Source organism: Brassica napus, chromosome C2, assembly GCF_020379485.1.
Source record: "Brassica napus cultivar Da-Ae chromosome C2, Da-Ae, whole genome shotgun sequence".
NCBI lineage: Eukaryota > Viridiplantae > Streptophyta > Magnoliopsida > Brassicales > Brassicaceae > Brassica > Brassica napus.
The window spans coordinates 25,117,942-25,137,605 of NC_063445.1; positions in this window are offsets into that span (position 1 = coordinate 25,117,942).

Here is a 19,664-nt window from a genome sequence, read left to right on the forward strand (position 1 = left end):
AAAATAATTTGTAACTACTAAAATTAATTAATATAAGAAAGGTTTAAAAAAGAAGAAGTTCGATCTACAAGTCTTCAATGTGAATTTTCCAATCCCCATAAATCATTTTTATATCTTTTTATCTGTGTGGCATCATATCGAAGAAGAATAAAATATGTAGATTTTTCCTCACCATCATGAATAAAATCATGTTCCCTTTATTACATTAACTTGTTGTCAATTTGTGAATATTATACACTAGTCAGGTACACATTTAAATTAATCATGCATCAATTATTTCATACCATTTCCAACTTATATTATTGAAATTCAATTAACTTTTTTGTCATCTTGAAATTCAATTAACTTACTGTTCATATTTGTAAGTAGCTATTTGACTTGTCAAAAAATGTGTTTATATGATGATTTATGTCTGGAATCTTTAATTCTTCAAGGTACATGAGACATATTGTGAAAGGTATTTGAGCTTCAGCTATTTCCACATGGGCCAGCGACAGAAACACTCTCCTTGGGCCAAGCAAACACAAGCTCAGTCCAGCTTATCTTACCTGATCATATACAAAGCATATATAATGTGAAGTATGATGATTTAGGTTAAGGTTAAGCAACAACTCTTAGTTTACGGCAACAAAACCAGATAATCAGGAGATTAGCAAGAGAAAGAAGACAACACACAAGATAACTAGCTTAGGGTTAAGTCTATTATCCAAAGGGCTTTTGTATTCTCTAGCTTGGAGTATTTGGTTCATTGTAAACTAACTAGCACATTTATTTGGTGTGGCTGGTGACTCTTTTGATCTAGTCAAGTTTGGGAGCAGAAGTTCTCCCACGAGACTTACCGTGCCGAGGGCCGGGAACTTGTTAAATTGATTGTGTATTTACTTTCAGTTTAAACCTAGATCTAAGGCTAACTTGAAACCTAAGTAACCTAAGCTAAATTCTTCTACAAGTGGTATCAGAGCTTCCGGGTTATTAAGGCTACTCATGTTTTGAGAAAGAGACGAAGACATATCTGGTACCTGTTCAATGGTGACGTCAAAGGAACGGGTGGAGATAGATCGTTTCGATGGTGATGGTGATTTTGCTCTATGGAAAGTGAGAATGCTTGCTCACTCTGGAGTACTTGGATTGAAAGCTATACTCACGAACGAGAAGCTTTTAAAGGAAGTTCCAGACCCCAAGGATGAGCCCGAGTCTGCCATGAAGGACACGTGAAAGGGGCTAGCTGGAATAGTTGAACCAACACCTGCAGTTGACCCTGCGAAGTCTGAAAAGTCAGAAAAAGCTAAGGACCTGATTGTGCTGAATGTTGGGAACAAAGTCTTAAGAAAAATTCAACATTGTGAGACTGCTGCTGCAATGTGGAGTACATTAAACAATTTGTACACAGAGACTTCTCTACCCAACCGGATTTATCTACAGCTCAGGTTTTACACTTTTAAAATGGCTGATTCGAAGTCTATTGATGAGAATGTGGATGACTTCTTAAAGCTAGTTGCAGACTTAAACAATTTGCAAGTTGAAGTATCAGAGGAAGTTCAAGCTATCCTACTTCTAAGTTCTCTACCTAGCAAATATGATCAACTCAAGGAGACTCTCAAGTACGGGAGAGACACACTGAGCCTAAATGAAGTTACAGGTGCAGCAAGGTCGAAAGAAAGAGAGTTGATCGAGAGTGGTAAGTTTACCAGGTCAGGTGGAGAAGGTCTGATGGTGCAAGACAGGGGCAGATCAGACAACCTCGGTAAGGGAAATGGAAAATCCTATAGAGGAAAATCCACGAGCAGACAGGGGCGTTCCAAGTCGCGTCCCAGGAACAATAAGAACACTAAGGAATGTTTCATATGCGGTAAAGAAGGTCACTGGAAGCGCGAATGTCTTGATAAGAAACAATTCAACACGCAAGACTCAGCTAATGTTGTAGCAGAGTCTAAGGAGCCGCTTATTCTTACCGCCAGTACCCAATACGCCAAGGATGAATGGGTAATGGATTCTGGATGCTCATTCCATATCACTCCAGATAAAAGCTTCATGTTTGACCTGGAAGAATTCAAAGGTGGAAAGGTGTTAATGGCAAACAACACACAGCAACATTCAGGGAATTGGGAAAATTAAAATTCTTAATCCAGATGGTTCTTTGGTGATCTTAACAGGAGTAAGATACATGTCAGGTATGAGCAGAAATTTAATTTCCTATGGAATGTTGGAGACAGCAGGTTGCACCTATGAAGGAAAGGATCTTACAGTGAATTTTTATAAGGATAATAAACGTGTATTGTCAGGAAGGTATCATCAGGGACTGTATTATCTACAAGGGACTGTCCTAAGAGGAGAGGTTAATCTATCCAGAGCAGAGAAAAATATGACTAATGTTTGGCATTCACGCCTCGGTCATATGAGTCTTAATAATATGTCTGAACTTGTCAAAAGGGGATTTATCATTGACAAAGAGGTGAAGACATTGGATTTCTGTGAACATTGTGTTATTGGCAAGTCACACAAGCAAAGCTTTCCTAAAGATGAAAATGTGACTAATTGGATTCTTGAATATGTTCATTCTGATTTATGGGGTTCTCCTTCTACACCAGATAGTCTTTCTGGGAATAAGTACATTGTGACTTTTATTGATGATTTTTCAAAGAAGGTCTGGATTTATTTCTTGAAGACTAAAGATGAGGTATTTTCTAATTTCAGAGAATGGAAAGCTGAGGTTGAAAAGAAAACAGAGAAGAAGCTTAAGTGTTTGAGAACTGATAATGGATTGGAATTCTGCAACAGGCAGTTTGATGATTACTGCAAGCAGGAAGGGATTAAGAGACATAGAACCTGTACCTACACCCCACAACAGAATGAGGTTTCTGAGAGGATGAACATGACTATTATGGATAAAGTTAGATGCATGTTAGCCGAATCTGGCTTAGACCAAAGCTTCTGGGCAGAAGCTGCATCTACTGCAATCTACTTGATTAACAGATCTCCTAATTCGACACTAAACTTCAGGCTGCCAGAAGAAGTGTGGTCAGGTTCTAAACCTGACATAGGACATCTTAGAACGTTTGGTTGCTCTGCCTACGTTCATATAACAGAAGAAAAGACTGGACCTAGAGCACTCAAGGGAGTTTTTGTGGGATATCCTATGGGCACCAAGGGATATCGAGTTTGGATATCACAAGAGGGAAGATGCAGAACCAGCAGAAATGTGGTATTCAACGAAGATGAACTGTATAAGCACACGAATAACCAGAAAAAAGCAAGTAAAGAAGGTGCTAAGTCTAAGCACACAGATTGTGAAGAGGAAGCTAAGAAGATAGTTTCATTCAGTGATGACTTGATCAAGGGGCCTTATCCTTCTCCTGAACTCGAAGATACACCTGATCAAGGTGGAGAAGAGTCATCATCTGAAAACTCCAATTCAAGTGACCAGAACTCAGATGAGGAAGGTGAAAGTGGGAGTAACGACGGCGATCCAGACTCTCCACATTCATATATTCTGGCACGAGACAGAGAAAGAAGGCAGAATGTGCGACCACCATCTCGATATGAGGATGGCAACTTTGTAGCTTACGCGCTCAATGTTGTCAATGATTTGGAAGTTGAGGAACCAAAATCATATGCTGTTGCTATGAGAACTCGAGAAAGAAAGTTGTGGAATCAAGCTGCTGAAGGGGGGATGGAATCTCACAGAAAGAACAGAACCTGGGATCTCATCGACAGACCAGCCAAGGCAAAGCTTGTGGGGTGCAGATGGCTGTTCAAACTTAAGCCGGGAATCCCAGGAGTTGAGGATGAACGATACAAGGGCAGACTGGTTGCTAAAGGGTATTCTCAAACAGAAGGGATTGACTACAACGAGATCTTCTCACCAGTTGTGAAGCATGTCTCTATCAGACTTATGCTCAGCATCGTGGTAAATCTGAATTTGGAATTGGAACAGATGGACGTTAAAACAGCTTTCTTACATGGAAGCCTAGAGGAATGAATACTAATGGAACAGCCTGAGGGGTTTATAAAGCCAGGGACAGAGAACAAGGTGTGTTTGCTGAGAAAGTCTCTGTATGGTTTAAAGCAGTCTCCGAGAAGGTGGAATCATCGTTTTAACTGTTTCATGAAGGATCAACTGTTCAAGCGATGTAGCAAGGACCTATATGTCTATATGAGAGATATTCAAACCGATAAGGCCATCTATTTACTCCTATATGTCGATGACATGTTGATTGCCTCAGAAAATAAGAAGGTGATCGAAGAGCTTAAAGAGAAGATGAGTGGAGAATTTGAGATGAATGATATGGGGAAAGCCTCAAGAATCTTGGGTATGGACATTATCAGAGACAGAGAGAAAGGAACATTAATCCTATCCCAGAGGAAATATATTGAGAAGGTGATAAAGACATTTGGAATGTAGGATTCCAGAGAAGTAATCACTCCAACTGCGTCACATTTCAAACTGAGAAGCCTAACAAATGATGAATGGACGGTGGAGGCATCTCATATGGAAAGGATTCCATACGCTAGCGCCACAGGAGGCTAATGTACGCTATGGTGGGCTCTAGACCTGATCTAGGATTCGCAGTAGGTTATGTGTGTCGGTTCATGAGCAAACCAGGAAGAGAACACTGGAAAGCAGTCAAGTGGATTCTAAGGTACCTAAAAGGAGCAATGAACTCAAACCTAACATTCAAGAAGAACCCTAAGTTGATAGTAGAAGGGTTCTCAGGCTCAGACTATGCAACAGACATAGACAGGAGGCGTTCAGTTACATGATACGCATTCAAGTTTGGAGGCAATACTATCTCATGGAAGTCATGTCTACAATCAGTTGTGGCATTATCTACTACAGAAGCCGAGTATATGGCTATGAATGAAGCAGCTAAAGAAGCAATGTGGCTAAAAGAAATCTGCTCAGAGTTGGGATTCAAACAACAAGGTATCAGACTCCACTGTGATTCACAAAGTGCACTAGCCCTAGCAAGAAATCCAGTCAATCACGAGAAGACAAAGCACATAGCTACCAAGTTCAACTTCATTCGAGACCTAGTGGAAGCAGGAGACATCATCCTAAACAAGATTCATACCAATGTAAATCATGCAGACTTCCTAACTAAGACGGTACCTGGTCATAAGTTCTAGCTTTGCTGTGAGCTTTTGAACGTCCACTGAGTGGGCAGGAAGCCGCTCCAGGGGATCCAGATGTCTTGACTTCATCCTCGCAAATCACAAGTAACAATCCTATGTTAGTGGTTACGGATCAAAGTCATGAACATCTGAGAAATTCGTGACAAAGGAAGAAGACATCACCTGGAGCAAAGACTAAATCGAGAAGAGTGCTCGGTTTAGGTGGAGGCTATACCAACATCAAACCGTCACGGGTTTGATGCAAGCGAAGACTCGAGGCAAGGGCCCGAGTAATTGATCAAACATCAGACACCACAGAAGTCGCAGAACCTACAGTAAGCAATAAGAAACATGTGTAAGTAACATACATTAGAATGTTATTATACAAAAGGGGGGGGGTTCTTCTTACATCTTACCAGAAGATCAATGAAGTGTGTTGTTAGCTCATACATCTATAATCAGTCGTCAGATCAAAGAAAGGGTTTCGGTTTGAAGTCCGGAACATATTAACTTTTTTTTAAGGTGAATCAACTCGTACAACATCGAGTGGAGTCAAATTGATGAAGATTAAACATATGAAAGGCAGTGGTCTTGGAAAGGTTCTTACTTGGGTTCACGAAAGTGGTGGAGCGGGATGACAAAGCTCACGGCGGAGCTACATGCATGTCGGAGGAGGTGATGTCTCACCGGAGTAGACATGCAACACGGAATCAAAAGGGGTTAGCAAATCGCTCAAAGAAAACCGCTACTCATCCTTACAGATGACCCTAGTTTCTCAAAGAAGAAGAGAAATCAGGTGTACCTGAGGATGGACAAGACGGAGGAGCGACGCCGTCATGGTGGAGCTAATCGGATCAGTCTCGGTGGAGCTCAGCAGGGCTTCAAGTACTCACGGTGTGAAAGAGCCAAGAGGAAACGAGAGAGACAGAAATGCACTAGAGAGAGAGAGAGTGAGAGATCGCGTCTGATCTCTTCCTTACTCGCAGAAAGAGACACGAGGTAGGGTTTGTCGGCAGGAGAGGTGATGGGCTGCGCTTACGGGCTTCAGTCAAAAAGGTGGAGATTTGTGAAAGGTTTTTGGGCTTCAGCTATTTCCACATGGGCCAGCGACAGAAACACTCTCCTTGGGCCAAGCAAACACAAGCCCAGTCCAGCTTATCTTACCTGGTCATATACAAAGCATATATAATGTGAAGTATGATGATCTAGGTTAAGGTTAAGCAACAACTCTTAGTTTACGGCAACAAAACCAGATCATCAGGAGATTAGTAAGAGAAAGAAGACAACATACAAGATAACTAGCTTAGGCTTAAGTCTATTATCTAAAGGGCTTGTTGTATTCTCTAGCTTGGAGTATTTGGTTCATTGTAAACTAACTAGCACATTTATTTAGTGTGGCTGGTGACTCTTTTGATCTAGTCAAGTTTGGGAGCAGAAGTTCTCCCACGAGACGTACCGTGCTGAGGGCCGGGAATTCGTTAAATTGATTGTGTATTTACTTTCAGTTTAAACCTAGATCTAAGGCTAACTTGAAACCTAAGTAACCTAAGCTAAATTCTTCTACACATATTATAATAATATAATATGTTGTTTAAGATTTTAAACTAAACCAAAACCGTTTAAAATTTTGTTGTTTGGTAAGAAATATATAAGGCAAAACGAGATAAATGTGAGCTAAAGATATAAGAGGAGGCCATGACAGACAAAGACAAAAGTATCATATCATACCAAACACGTCTTTGTGATCTGATACTACTGTCTGCATTCATCATTTATAATTTTTTTCTGTCTTGTATACTATAATACTGTTGTTGTACTTGGCTAACATTTGATAAATGATAAAGTCTTCTGTTTCCTCGTTTCTCACGGGGGTACAATAGTCCCATCGTCATTAGATATTTTATTCTTTAATCCACATTGTAAAAAAGATCATAACATTAATCAAAAAATTAACCAAAACAATACTAAATCAAATAAAAGGACAAAATAAATTGATACACAACGTTTTTAGATCGAAAAAACTGTCATTTAAATACCAAACTTATTTATTTTTGCCAAAATAAATACAAACAGACATTACGTCATGGAAGTAGAAGTGGAGTTGTGTGAGCTTCTCCGGCTCGTGTCCTTACGACAAAGTTTCAAGACAAAATTTCGATCACCGTTAACATTAAACGGCATATACACGATCATTTAATGTTGACAAAAATGGCTCCGTTAATGTGAATTTGGTATTTATTTGTGTTAGTCAAGAGTTTGTACTTTTATGGGAAAAATGAGTAAGTTTGGTATTTAAATGACAGTTTTCTCTTTTTGGATCAAAGTATCGAACACTTTTCTGTCTTTTGCAACTTAAATTCTTTTTATTGGACCCAAATCATAGACCCAATCAATCTAGTTTATGCTAATGAAGACCCACTATATTTTTTTTATTAGAAAAAGCCATTACAGCTGACGTTGGAGAGCTGTTGAGGTCGAAAACGATTGCGACGAAGTTAACGTCCAAATCCCCGAAGAAGAAAAACGAAAAACCTTCTTCGACAAATACTTTTTCGAAATAGATTTTTTCTTACGAAAAACTTTGCGGAGGAAACGCGAGTCATCGGACAAAAGCTCGAAAAAGGTCGCTACGCAGCGACCGAACGCGTATTCCGCTCGGTCGCTACATAGCGACCGACCTCGAGTCAAAGCTCGGTCGCTACGTAGCGACCGAGCTCGAGCAGAAGCTCGGTCGCTACGTAGCGACCGAGCTCGAGCCGGAGTTCGGTCGCTACGTAGCGACCGAGCTCGAGCCGGAGTTCGGTCGCTACGTAGCGACCGAGCTCTTCCGAAACGTCGATACGACATTAGTCCATGCATTCTCGTCTACCCTTCGATGCTATCTCCCGAAGACCGTAGCGAACCCATTTCACGTTCCCCGCCGTTCTAAGTTGTCGATCAAACTTTACCGTAAAAACCGCGAAAAGTTCGTTCTTTATCGAAAGAAGCCGTAATAAACGCCTCGGGTCAGAAGACGGGCCAAATGGACCTAAGACATGACTCGAGGCCCAACTTACGATTTCTTAACCAACAGCCCGTGAGCCGCATGGCGGTTTACGCTTGGTTCTCAAGAAAAGATAAATGTCAAGTTTCCGCGGATAAATACGAAATTTTGAAGATAATTACGAAGATCGGAAAAAATGGAATATCTCCATTTTTATGCTATGGCGGCTTAAGGGCAGAAGGGGAAAAGCGTAAACCGACCTAGGAGCCAGTATATAAGGAGTCCTAGGCGAGAGGCATGAGGAGGACTTTTCTCAGAGCAAACTTAGCACTTAGAGCAATTATGCAACATTTTCGTTTTTGTTATTTCGAGCTATGACTCAACTACGTTTTGCAGTCTTAGGTTGTTAGAACTAGGAATCTCGCCGACAGCTCTCATAGCCAAGGCTTCTATCTTGTTGTAACGCTCATACGCGGATTCGGAATAAAACTCCTTTTGCACTCTTTTACGATTTCTTATTTCTTTCCGTCTTTAATTTCGTGTTCTGATTGCTTGGCGTGTGGTTTAACAGATATCCGGGACCTCTGGGAAACTAGGGTTCTCCTACTTTCCTTATTTAAATGCAAATCGACAGTGCAAATTTTGGTTCCCACAGTTTGGCGCTAGAAGGAGGGGGGAGGGGGTACAGATCAATCTAACTCTCAACCACATCATGCTCAACCAGACATGTCAACTGACGACATGGATAACGTGCAGACTCCTCTTAACGGGAGCAGTGGCACTGATCTCCACACTCCCGCAGCGGACGTATCCGCGGCCAACGCACTAGCCAACGCCGTGGCGCTCGAGGAGTTTAAAAAGATGTTCGCCACCTACGAAAAAAGGTCGGCAGAACAGGATAAGCTCGTGAGCCCCTTGACCAAACAAGTTGAAACTTTAACGGCAAGGACTCGAGCAATCCGCCCCCGCGGAACCACTAAAGTTCGCGGGAAAAAACTTGACTTCGCAACCCCACTCGACAGGCCTGGAGCTGCGCAGGAACGACCTTCGGGTCAAAACCCTAGCAAGAAATCTCCCATCGAAAAGGGAAACCCCGAAAGCCCTCCGCCTCCCGCGAAGGCTTCAGAGGACAACGGAGTCGAGCAAGTCGACTTGGATCCTAGCGATGTCTCCAACGATACTGATGAGGACGTCGAGAGACATCCAAGGAGGACCAGAAGCCGATTCGCTCGGGAAAGCTCTCCGTTCGACAAACCAATCACATAAGAGGAGGAAATCCTCTATTGGAACGAACAAGAAGAGTTGGCTGAAAAGCAAACCGAGCTCACTCGCAGTAAACGCCGACAAGCACGAAAATCTGATGGCGAGACGTCGGATATCCGCGATCTTCGTGACAATATCACCAAGACTGCGGCAGAAGTAAGAGCCATAAAATCCCAAATCCATCATGCTACCAGCGCGGCTCCCGAGATCGACAGGCTGCTGGAAGGGGCTCGGAAGACCCCTTTCACCACTCTCATCTCAGATACGAAGGTATCCGATCCAGGAAAAATCAAAGTACCGAAGTATGATGGTACGACCGATCCGAGAGCACACCTTCAGGCTTTCCACATCACGATGGGAAGAGCGAGGCTGAAGGACGGTGAAAGAGACGCTGGCTACTGCCGCCTGTTCGTCGAGAATCTAGAAGGAGCAACCCTCGAATGGTTCGCGCGCCTTAAGCGAAACTCTATCGGAAGTTTCCGACAGCTCGCATCAGAATTTCCCAAGCAATACTCTATGTTCATAGATAGAAAAACTTCCGATGTCGATCTCTGGAGTCTGTCCCAGAGGGAAGACGAACCCTTCCGTGAGTTCATCAGCCGATTCAAGTTGGTAATGTCCAGGATCAGCGGGATAAGCAACAAGGTGGCCATCGATGCGCTCAGAAAGGCGCTCTGGTACAAGTCGAAATTCAGAAAATGGATATCCCTCGAAAAACCGCGGACGATCCAAGATGCCCTCCACAAAGCGACGGACTACATCATGATCGAGGAAGAAACGAAAATCTTATCGCAAAAACATAAATCGGCGAGACCATCCTCGAAAGATGTAGACCCAAAAACGAAGAAGAAGAACCCTCGTAACGACAAGTATGTCCATCACGAGGGGGAAGATCTCCAAAGAGTGCACAATTATGCGATCGGCTCGGACCAGGGCCGAACCACGGGTAATACGTGGACTCGCAATCAATGATATGATGAAAACACCTTCTGCGAGTTCCACCAGCCCCGAGGACACTCCACGACTAACTGCAAAGTCTTGGGAACAAGGCTGGCCGCGAAGCTACTAGCTGGAGAACTCTCGGAAGTGACCAGCGTGAAAGATCTTATCATGGAAACCGATCGCCCCTCAAAGCCGGACAGAAATCCTCTCGCGGAGAGATCTCCTCAAAGAAATCAATCTGGGGACAAACGCGGCAGGAGGCCAGACGACAAGGGGAACGATAACAATCGTCGCAGAGTCAACATGATCATCGGAGGATCGCAGTTCTGCAACGATACGGTTTCGGCCATCAAGGCTTACCAGCGGAAGGCGGAGTCGAGCACAAACTGGTCTACATGGTCGCCTACCCGAGATGATCAGAATTGCTCAATCACCTTCACAAAGGAGGAAGCCGGAGGGATCGATCAACCTCACTGCGATCCGCCCGTCATAGACCTCGTCATACGAGATCTGGAAGTCGGACGAGTACTCATTGACACGGGAAGCACGGTCAATGTAATCTTCCGTGACACTCTCAATCGGATGAGTATCAAACTCGGAGAAGTAACTCCAACGCCGAAACCGCTCACAGGCTTTTCAGGCGAAGTATCGATGACCCTCGGGTCGATTCAGCTACCAGTCATGGCCAAGGAGATCACAAAAATCGTTGAATTCGCGGTAGTCGATCATCCTGCCATCTATAATGTGATCATGGGAACCCCATGGCTCAACGCCATGCAAGCCGTTCCATCAACGTACCACTTGGGTGTCAAATTCCCGACCCCAAACAGAGTCGCAGCTATCTGGGGATGTCAGAAACAGTCGCGATTGTGCTTCCTCATAGAGCACAAGTTAAGGCAGATAACAACCTCTGCAACGGCAAATCACAAACGCACGAAGATTGATAAATCTTCGACCAAAAACGTTTAAAGAAAAGACGATTTAACATCGTCTGCTGACGCAAACGCTTCGGGTGTCAAAATTCAACATGAGTCCGAACCCGACACTACAACTCAACCGGAATATGCGGAAGAAAATGCTGACCCTGCCACGGTCATCACGATCAAGGCGGTCAGCACGGCGACAACCGCCGAGTGAAAACGCTCGCGGCATAAAACATAGCTACGAGATGGCTTGATCCTCGAAAGAGGTACGTAGGCAGCTCGCCCAAAGACGAGTTCAGCTATCCCCCTCTCTAAAAGGGGGGGGGAGTGGGTACGTATACTCGTATACTCCCACATAGGAAAAAATGCGTTATTGTAATCGAATTTTTTAGAGATTTTGAAATTTTTTTACTACAATATGCGTCGCTCCTTTTTAAGACACTTGCGCTTCAATTAACGCAAAAGTCTCAGAACACGCTTAGAAAATCTACAAACGTTAATACTCTTGCCAGCAGCCTCGTACGGCCCAAAATCGTAAAATAATCTCACTCCGAAAATATACGTATAGTCTTTGAAATAACTGCGAGACGTCGCCAAGTTAAAAATCGAGACGATACGAACAAATTGTCTGAACGCGACCACTAAAAATCTTACACTCCGTTCGTCGATTGGCCCCGACGAACACATCAGCCGTCTAAAACAAACGCAACTTGATCATTCTTTTGATCTTCGAACGTCCAACACAAGGGCGAAAGCGCGCTACAAAAAAAATCCAAAATTTTGGTCTAGCACTTCCAGTTGGCTTAAAAATTGTCTCTGGAAAGATGCTCGATTTGTACCATACAAGTCGTATAAGCCAAGAACCTATCGCGGACTTTAAATCGGTACGAATCAGGTAGAAATCGCAACAGGAAAACCGATAGCCGGCTAGTCACCGCACAAACCTTAAAACCGAGAGTAAACCTAGGTCTTGCCCTAAACCCATCGCATTGGTCTCAGACATCTCAAAGACATGATATCTAAACGATACGAGATCCTAAAACATGTCTCTCCGTTCATATCTCAACGTTCCCAAAAGATCGTAAGAATAAATAATTTTTACGAAAACTTACGTCTCAAACAAACCAATAGATTGAACGCCTCAACGAAGTTAAATATGAGACGACAACTCATATTTACTTCAAACCCACTCGAAACAAAGTAACTCAAAGAAACAGCCACTATATAAACCGCATAGCGGTAGGGGTTCAAAGCCACCAACGGCCAGTCCCGATAAAAACGGCCAAAACAGGCCCATACAAAGTTCGAAGGCCACACTCGGCCAGACACATATGAACAAAGGCCACACTTGGCCGCAAAATACTAGATAAGGGAAAAACTTCTTCCCATCAAACACTCACAGATCAAAGTTGAAATTCTCGGACAAGGAAGCTCCGAGTGCATCTGCGGGATAATTAACTTCCTCATCATCACCGGCAAAATCAGTCGTGGTTTCTACGGTATCAGGAGAAACCGGGATGGGATCCCAGAATCCCTGAATCTTCAAATCAATCGGAGAAATGAGCATCTCAGCGTGAGCATGATCCTTCATGCCACCCTTCATTAACTCCATCTCCCTCTCGAAAACATAATCATCCGCCCGCGTCTTCCAAAGGCTCCCGACTGAGCCGCGACACTCACGGAAGTCGCCCATCGAGTTGAAAGCATCCTTGAGATTCCCGTACTCAACCTCGAATTAAGAGGCGCGAGTCTTCATCACCTCGACAATTTCCCTCTTGCCCTTCCGTTCCGCCCTACGAACAGCCCTGGCATGATCACGAGCGAGTTGAGCATCTTGCGCCAACATCTCGTCTCGCATACGAGCAAGATCCTTTTCCGCCTTCTCCGCTTTAAAGCGATGGATCATGGCCTCTCTATGGCTCGCCTCAATGGCCGATCCAAGCAAATTCAAGCCCTATAAAACCGATTGACACGTTATAAGCAAAAAATATAATAATAATAACGATCGTCAAAATCCTTAAAGCTTATACCCCGTTGATGATACGAGATCCTTCCGCGATGACTTTCGGCCTTCCCGATTCGCTCGTAGCCGGAGGAGCATCGAAGCCCGACGGAATACCAGCGAAGAAATCATCGAAGTCCGGAATAGGGACCTCGCTCGTTCCGCTTCCATCGCCAAAAGCAAGGTCCGGATCCCATCTTGGAAGCATGCAATCGTCCCCCGAAAACTCCAGGTCACCAAGGTCAATATCTTTCCCCTTCGAAGAGTTCAGCCCCGTCGCAATCGTGGGAGCGGAATCAGGCTCGGAATCACTCCTTGTTTCTCCGCCCGAAGCAGGACTAGGATGCACAAACCTCAGCGCCTTTCGAACTCTCTTCGGCGTAAAGGAAGTCCAGAAAAAAGGACAGTTCCTGAGCAGATCCCTCACCGCAATAATGTCCTCAGGAAAAGGAGCGAGAGGATTGATGAAGGGACGATCGTTCGGCAACCTCCGGAACAACGGGATACAACTCTCCTTAACGGACGCAGCGTCTACACGAACGAAGAAGAAAAACTTCTTCCACGAGTTGAAGTTAGAAGTAATACCCTTTACCACTGACATGAAGTTCCGAGGAACCAGCCTGTGCGTGTCCGTATCCTTGATGATCTGTAACCGAAGAAGCACTTCGAAGTGATCGACGGTCGGGGAGAGACTATGCTCGTAGCTCAGGATCAGGATTCCAATGAGGTGCTGGATGCCAAGAGGATTCAGTTGGCTTATTGCCACCCCGAAAAGATCTAACACGTGGACGATAGTTTCGGGGATCGGGAACCACAAACGACAGCGCACTACGAATGCTTCGTAACAGGTAAAGTAACCCTCCGGGGGACTACTAGCGCGCTCTCCTTGAAAAGGAACCATGAAATCCACCGCATCCGAAATATGGTAGAACGACCGCATGACCTCGAGGAATTCACTAGTACTCCTACTTGGTGCACCTACCTCCACCGGGCGATGATTCATGACCGGGAACGATTTTTTTTTTGGGAGGCATGATCAAACCGTAACACGCCACCCACCATGCCTCGTTCTCGGCCGGGTCTACCGAATGAGGAACGAATTCCATCTTTGGCACACGAAGCTCTTCAGAAACGTTCGCGGGCAAGGACCCTTTCTTCGAACTCCTCTTCTTACTCGACATCTCGTGTTTTTCTTTTTTTTTTTATCAAGAAGGAAATGATAGAGAGAAAGAGAAAGAAGAAAGAATTTTTTTAAGAAACCTCTCTATGAGAATGAGTAAGTGTAAAGATTGTGAAGAAATTACCTCCCTTCTTATAGGTATGAGAAATTACTATTTACTTGCGGATTTTTGGACTCGAACTTCGCCCAAATACACCAATCTCGTCCGAACTCGCCATACCGCGCATTGGGATCTCACTAGAAATCCACGCTCCCAACGAGCTGGGGGGCTAACAGTTGGGGTCGAAAACGGTTGCGACGAAGTTAACGTCCAAATCCCCGAAGAAGAGAAACGAAAAACCTTCTTCGACAAATACTTTTTCGAATTAGATTTTTCCTTATGAAAAACTTTGCGGAGGAAACGCGAATCATCGGACAAGAGCTCGAAAAAGGTCGCTACGCAGCGACCGAATGCGTATTCCGCTCGGTCGCTACGTAGGGACCGAGCTCGAGCCGGAGTTCGGTCGCTACGTAGCGACCGAGCTCTTCCAAAACGTCGATACGACATTAGTCCATGCATTCTCGTCTACCCTTCGATGCTATCTCCCGAAGACCGTAGTGAACCCATTTCACGTTCCCCGCCGTTCTAAGTTGTCGATCAAACTTTACCGGAAAAACCGCGGAAAGTTCGTTCTTTATCGAAAGAAGCCGTAATAAACGCCTCGAGTCAGAAGACGGCCCAAAGGGAGCTAAGACATGACTCGAGACCCAACTTACGATTTCTTAACCAACAGCCCGTGAGCCGCATGGCGGTTTACGCTTGGTTCGCAAGGAAAGATAAATGTCAAGTTTCTGCGGATAAATACAAAATTTTGAAGATAATTAAGAAGATCGGAAAAAATGGAATATCTCCATTTTTATGCTATGGCGGCTTAAGGGCAGAAGGGGAAAAGCGTAAACCGACCTAGGAGCCAGTATATAAGGAGTCCTAGGCGAGAGGCATGAGGAGGATTTTTCTCATAGCAAACTTAGCACCTAGAGCAATTAGACAACATTTCCGTTTTTGTTATTTCGAGCTGCGACTCAACTAGGTTTTGCAGTCTTAGGTTGTTAGAACTAGGAATCTCGCCGACAGCTCTCGTAGCCAAGGCTTCTACCTTGTTGTAACGCTCATACGCGGATTCGGAATAAAACTCCTTTTTTCCTTTTACGATTTCTTATTTCTTTTCGTCTTTAATTTCGTGTTCTGATTGCTTGGCGTATGGTTTAACAGATATTCGAGACCTGTGAGAAACTAGGGTTCTCCAACTTTCCTTATTTAAACGGAAATCGACAGTGCAAATTTTGGTTCCCACAGTTTGGCGCTAGAAGGGGGGGGGGGGGGTACAGAACAATCTAACTCTCAACCACATCACGCTCAACCAGACATGTCAACTGACGACGCGGATAACGTGCAGACTCCTCTTAACGAAAGTAGTGGCACTGATCTCCACACTCCCGCAGCGGACGCATCCGCGGCCAACGCACCAGCCAACGCCGCGGCGCTCGAGGAGTTTAAAAAGATGTTCGCCACCTACGAAAAAAGGTCGGAAGAACAGGATAAGCTCGTGAGTCCCTTGACCAAACAATTTGAAACTTTAACGGCAAGGACTTGAGCAATCCGCCCCCGCGGAACCACTAAAGTCCGCGGGAAAAGACTCGACTTCGCAACCTCACTCGACAGGCCTTGAGCCGCGCAAGAAAGACCTTCGGATCAAAACCCTAGCGAGAAATCTCCCATCGAAAAGGGAGACCCCGAAAGGCCTCCGCCTCCCGCGGAGGCTTCAGAGGACAACAGAGTCAAGCAAGTTGACCTGGATCCTAGCGATGTCTCCAACGATACTGATGAGGACGTCGACAGACATCCAGGGAGGACCAGAAGCCGATTCACTCGGGAAAGCTCTCCGTTCGACAAACCAATCACAGAAGAGGAGGAAATCCTCTATTGGAACGAACAAGAAAAGCTGGCTGAAAAGCAAACCGAGCTCACTCGTAGTAAACGCCGACAAGCACGAAAATCTGCTGGCGAAACGTCGGATATCCGTGATCTTCGCGACTATATCACCAAGACTTCGGTAGAAGTAAGAGCCGTAAAATCCCAAATCCATCACGCTACCAGCGCCGCCCCCGAGATCGACAGGCTGCTGGAAGGGGCTCGGAAGACCCCTTTCACCACTCGCATCTCAGATACGAGGGTATCCGATCCAGGAAAAATCAAAGTACCGAAGTATGATGGTACGACCGATCCGAGAGCACACCTTCAGGCTTTCCACATTACGATGGAAAGAGCGAGGCTAAAGGACGGCGAAAGAGACGCCGGCTACTGCCGCCTGTTCGTCGAGAATCTAGAAGGAGCAGCCCTCGAATGGTTCGTGCGCCTTATGCGAAACTCTATCGGAAGTTTCCGACAGCTCGCATCGGAATTTCTCAAGCAATACTCTATGTTCATAGATAGAAAAACTTCCGATGTCGATCTCTGGAGTCTGTCCTAGAGGGAAGACGAACCCCTCCGCGAGTTCATCAGCCGATTCAAGTTGGTAATGCCCAGGGTCAGCGGGATAAGCGACAAGGTGGCCATCGATGCGCTCAGAAAGGCGCTCTGGTACAAGTCGAAATTCAGAAAATGGATATCCCTCGAAAAACCGCGGACGATCCAAGACGCCCTCCACAAAGCGATGGACTACATCATGATTGAGGAAGAAACGAAAATCTTATCGCAAAAACATAAGTCGGCGAGACCATCCTCGAAAGATATAGACCCAAAAACAAAGAAGAAGAACCCTCGTAACGACAAGTATGTCCATCACGAGGGGGAAGATCTCCAAGGAGTGCACAATTACGCGATCGGCTCGGACCAGGGCCGAACCACGGGTAATACGTGGACTCGCAATCAAGGATATGATGAAAACACCTTCTGCGAGTTCCACCAGTCCCGAGGACACTCCACGACTAACTGCAAAGTCTTGGGAGCAAGGCTGGCCGCAAAGCTACTAGCTGGAGAACTCTCGGAAGTGACCAGCGTGAAAGATCTTATCCTGTAAACCGATCGCTCCTCGAAGCCGGACAGAAATCCTCCCGCGGAGAGATCTCCTCAAAGAAATCAATCTGGGGACAAACGCGGCAGGAGGCCAGACGACAAGGGGAACGATAACAATCGTCGCAGAGTCAACATGATCATCGGAGGATCGCAATTCTGCAACGATACGGTTTCGGCCATCAAGGCTTACCAGCGAAAGGCGGAGTCGATCGCAAACTGGTCTACATGGTCGCCTACCCGAGATGATCAGAATTGCACAATCACCTTCACAAAGGACGAAGCCGGCGGGATCGATCAACCTCACTGCGATCCGCTCGTCATAGACCTCGTCATACGAGATCTGGAAGTCGAACGAGTACTCATTGACACGGGAAGCACGGTCAATGTAATCTTCCGCGACACTCTCAATCGGATGAGTATCAAACTCGGAGAAGTAACTCCAACGCCGAAACCGCTCACAGGCTTTTCAGGCGAAGTATCGATGACCCTCGGGTCGATTCAGCTACCAGTCATGGCCAAGGAGATCACAAAAATCGTTGAATTCGCGGTAGTCGATCATCCTGCCATCTATAATGTGATCATGGGAACCCCATGGCTCAACGCCATGCAAGCTGTTCCATCAACGTACCACTTGGGTGTCAAATTCCCGACCCCAAACGGAGTCGCAGCTATCTGGGAATGTCAGAAACAGTCGCGATTGTGCTTCCTCGTAAAGCACAAGTTAAGGCAGATAACGACCTCTGCAACGGCAAATCACAAACGCACGAAGATTGATAAATCTTCGACCAAAAACGTTTCAAGAAAAGACGATTTAACATCGTCTGCTGACGCAAACGCTTCGGGTGTCAAAATTCAACATGAGTCCGAAGCCAACACTACAACTCAACCGGAACATCCGGAAGAAAACGCTGACCCGGCCACGGTCATCAAGATCAAGGCGGTCAGCACGGCGACAACCGCCGAGTGAAAATGCTCGCGGCATAAAACAGAACTAGGAGATGGCTTGATCCTCGAAAGAGGTACGTAGGCAGCTCGCCCAAAGACGAGTTCAGCTATCCCCCTCTCTAAAAGGGGGGGGGGGAGTGGGTGCGTATACTCGTATACTCCCACATAGGAAAAAATGCGTTATTGTAATCAATTTTTTTAGAGATTTTGAAATTTTTTTACTACAATATGCGTCGCTCCGTATTAAGACACTTGCGCTTCAATTAACGCAAAAGTCTCAGAACACGCTTAGAAAATCTACAAACGTTAATACTCTTGCCAGCAGCCTCGTACGGCCCAAAATCGTAAAACAATCTCACTCCGAAAATATACGTATAGTCTTTGAAATAACTGCGAGACGTCGCCAAGTTAAAAATCGAGACGATACGAACAAATTGTCTGAACGCGACCACTAAAAATCTTACACTCCGTTCGTCGATTGGCCCCGACGAACACATCAGCCATCTTAAACAAACGCAACTTGATCACTCTTTTGATCTTCGAACGTCCAACACAAGGACGAAAGCGCGCTACAAAAAAATCCAAAATTTTGGTCTAGCACTTCCAGTTGGCTTAAAAATTGTCTCTGGAAAGATGCTCGATTCGTACCATACAAGTCGTATAAGCTGAGAACCTATCGCGTACTTTAAATCGGTACGAATCAGGTAGAAATCGCAACAGGAAAACCGATAGCCGGCTAGTCACCGCACAAACCTTAAAACCGAGAGTAAACCTAGGTCTTGCCTTAAACCCATCGCATTGGTCTCAGACATCTCAAAGACATGATATCTAAACAATACGAGATCCTAAAACATGTCTCTCCGTTCATATCTCAATTTTCTCAAAAGATCGTGAGAATAAATAATTTTTACGAAAACTCACGTCTCGAACAAACCAACAGATTGAACGCCTCAACGAAGTTAAATATGAGACGACAACTCATATTTACTTCAAACCCACTCGAAACAAAGTAACTCAAACAAAAAGCCACTATATAAACCGCATAGCGGTAGGGGTTCAAAGCCACCAATGGTCAGTCCCGATAAAAACAGCCAAAACAGGCCCATACAAAGTTCGAAGGCCACACCCGGCCAGACACATATGAACAAAGGCCACACTTGGCCGCAAAATACTAGATAAGGGAAAAACTTCTTTCCGTCAAACACTCACAGATCAAAGTTGAAATTCCCGGACAAGGAAGCTCCGAATGCATCCGCGGG